Raw genomic sequence first — 3,810 nt, forward strand, 5'->3', positions numbered from 1 at the left:
ATTATCTAGATAATAATCTTATCTTTAGATTTTATATAAGAGGTGGATTCACTCTAATTTTTAAATTAACGGAGCTACACGTGTTCTGCTGAGCGTAGAATTTGTTATGTTACGCACTTGTAAGACGGAGACAACACATGCGGGTATAACGTCCTCTTAAGTGAAGCAAAGTACTCAACGTATACATATAAGTATCTGTTATTAAATGAGGTGTTTCTATACAAGTGTTATTTCCAAAAACTACTTTTTTCAGGAATAGTGATTTTCTGTTACAAACGAAGCGGACAAGTTAGGACTTATAGGTAACTTATAAAAATTAAATATTTATTTTTAGAAAAGGAAACTGTTTGAGAAATAAAAAATTTTAAATTATTTGATTATTTTTTTTAAGTTTATTTGTTTTAATTTTCTTCAACACATGTAATTTCCAGAAATGATACTTTTGAAAAAAAATATGGTTATAAGTAGTTCGTTTTGTAAGTTTTTTTCAAAACATATTATTTCCATTATTTTAATTATGTATAGATTTTATAAAAATATTACAATAATTTTTTTTTCTATACTTTACATCAAGACGTAACAGTTTGAACATGTTTTAGACATACAATAAGCACATGGGAAATATTTATTTATATCAAATTCAATAAAACAATAAAAAAGCCTTGTTACGTTTAAAATTTAGTATATGATTATAGATGGTTCTTCATGAGATCATACTAAATATATAATAATGTACGATAATAAAAATATAATAATATAATAATATATATGCCTATCATGTATCAAAAAAAAATTTAAGAATTAATGAGTATTCTTCACTTCAATTCTTCACAAAATGCAATGAATCATGATAACAATTTACAACTAAATGATATAACAAGCACGTGGAAAATATTTATATTTATTTAACTCAATAAAACAACAAAACAGCTTTGTTAAATTTAAAATTTAGTATATGAACAATGAGCATACAAAGTTCTTTATGAGAACATACTAAATAGGTATATATTATTGTATATTATCCGCCACAAGCTTGGCTCGCTTAGATTGCAACATAGCTTCTAATAGTTCAAATATTTTTTCATAACTTAGCAGTTAGTAGGTAATATCCATGACAAATTAATATAATTACATTTTTAAGTACCTACCTATATTGTTTTTGTCATGGAAATAATCCGAAATATGGTATTATGAATTTTAATTAGTAAAACACTATAACACATCTATTAGTATTATTACAAAGAAACCAAAAGAAGTAGCTTCTGCCAATAACTTTGGCAGGAAATTACAATCATGTAGAGATGGATGTGCTTATCATATAATTTTTATTTTATTTTAATATAATATTTCTATTTATAATTGTTGGTTTTGTACTAAACAACATCATATTTTAATACGCATTAATGAAATAATTTTAATTTTAAAGGATTAAACCATTTTGGTATTAACACGTTTTGAATTAAATGTAGTTTAATTGCTATATCAATAACATGGGTAATAACACGTTTTGATGTAAGATGGAAATAACACGTTATGAATTAAATTATGGATATGCTACGTATTGGAAAAAAAATGAAAAGTAAGACCTATGATTTAGTACAGGAAATAGCACAGCCATTTTTTCCATAAGAATCGATGTATAACTAGATTTTATTGAAAATGGAGATAACACGTTATGCATAGAAACACCTCAGTAACTAATTTATACGTTTTTGTCATCGTGGTTCTTTTTCTCATCCGTCACAAACGATCTAGCTGCTGACGAGCGCGTCCTTGTTGGCTGACGGAGAGGACGGCAGGGCGGCGGTAGCGGCTCTCGACACTGTCTGGCGGCGCGCGGATGGACGGGCGGACGAGTGCCGTGTGTTGTAGTAAAGCCCGCCGACCCGCGAGCCCCGATTTAGTATAGAAGGTCCGGTAGACACGTAGACAACAACAAACAACGCCTCCACCGATCAGTGGCGAGGGCGAGCTATTTTCGCACAAGGAGCAAAGATTTTATTCTAACCACCCACCTAATATTTTATGGAAAAAAAATTGCGTTTAATTAAATTATGTTTATTATTTATTTAACATTTATGTATAGGTACAATGACAGTACTTTCTTAAAACGTTTTAAATTAATAACATACATTATACATAACTTCTATAGTTTATTATTTTCTTATTTAAGTTATTTTTTAAGATTCTGGTCAGAGCAAAACAATGTTGGTGGTCGATTTTCTACTTCAGCATCTTTTTGCTGATAGGAAAATTAATCTAGTATTTTTTTTTTTTTGGTGGGGGGAAGGGTAGAAATAAAAAATTTAAGTTATTTTCAAAAACGTGGTAAAAACTAAAAAAATAAAGGAAAAAAGGTGGGTAAGTGGATATCACTCAGCCGTACAGTAGGTTACATACTTGTTTAATTACAAAATCATTTTTAAATATTCAATTTGATAAATATTGTCAAAAATTGAACATTAAATACATATAAAAAAAAATTGTGCTTTTGTATTTTTACACTGTTATTTAAGCAATATATCAGAAGCTTTGTAACTCTGATGCTTTTTGGCCTAACAAATACAATTTTATTGAAATGTTTATAGAAAGCAATTTTTAAATTGCCCGTTAACAGCTCAAAACACGTTAAAATATTTTGAACATTTTATCAAGTACAGGAATTAATAAAATAAACAAATAAACATATGATATACGTTTCAAAAATGTATGGTCATTCGTTTTTGAATTACAACAAAATAAGAAAATCACTACATGGAAGTAGAGTGAATATCCAAATGTTGTAAAAACTTCAAACGCTCATAAAAATTTAATTTGACTTTCTTATAGAAACTTTTTTATTGGTAAAGGTAGATACCCTTATAAGGAATCTTGAATTTAATTTGAAAATCTTAGACTTAAAAAGAACATTTTTTAGGAATTTTTATCTCAAAATAATTTACACATTGAGTTTTACGCTTTTTGTCAAAATCCGAACTTTAAATACTTATGAAAAAAAATTAAAGTATTCATTTTCCTATCAGAAAATATACTGTTTTAGTTTTAATAAATTTTAAAGTATTTTATAAGTTTTGTGATGACAGTTTTAAAATAAATAAAAAACACATCATTGTAAAATCAATATACATTCATCGCTCCACTCAGAATCTAAATTGAGAATTTTTACACAAAGCCAATTTTCATCAAAATCGATTTATAATGAAATAATAACCGTATACATAGGTACATTCGGTAGTCTTACCGAATATTGGCAAAATATTTTGATTCTTTTTGAACTATTGATAGCTGTATACCTAAGCAATTGATTTTTAATTGCTGTCAGTAAAAAACTTTTGGTTGGGCAATTAACTTGAAAATGTAATAGGGGCAGTTCAAAAAGTTGTTAATAATCAAGTTAAAAAAAGGTGGGTAAGTGGATGTCGCTCTGCTGTACAGTAGGTTACAAGTGGGTCACTGTATAATGGATAGTATTAAATTTGAATTCGATGATATAATATCACTGTATAAGAAAAATGATTCTGAGCGGAGACGGTTTGTCAGTCTAGGTATTAGACATACCTATTATAAGTATACTTATCTACAGTATTAAAAAAAAAATTGACCTATAATAGGTATTAATAATAAATTCCAAATCAATCATATCACAATATCCATTAGGTAACGCGTTATACATCAACAACAAACCGTGGTACTATCATAGATATATAATAGTGTACTTTAGAAGTTTCAAGTACCCACAAGTAATATTATACAATCACAACAAAATAACTAAAATAGTTATTCCTGGTTTTTTAATATGTAATTTCGTCC

This window comes from Acyrthosiphon pisum, chromosome X (assembly GCF_005508785.2).
Source record: "Acyrthosiphon pisum isolate AL4f chromosome X, pea_aphid_22Mar2018_4r6ur, whole genome shotgun sequence".
NCBI lineage: Eukaryota > Metazoa > Arthropoda > Insecta > Hemiptera > Aphididae > Acyrthosiphon > Acyrthosiphon pisum.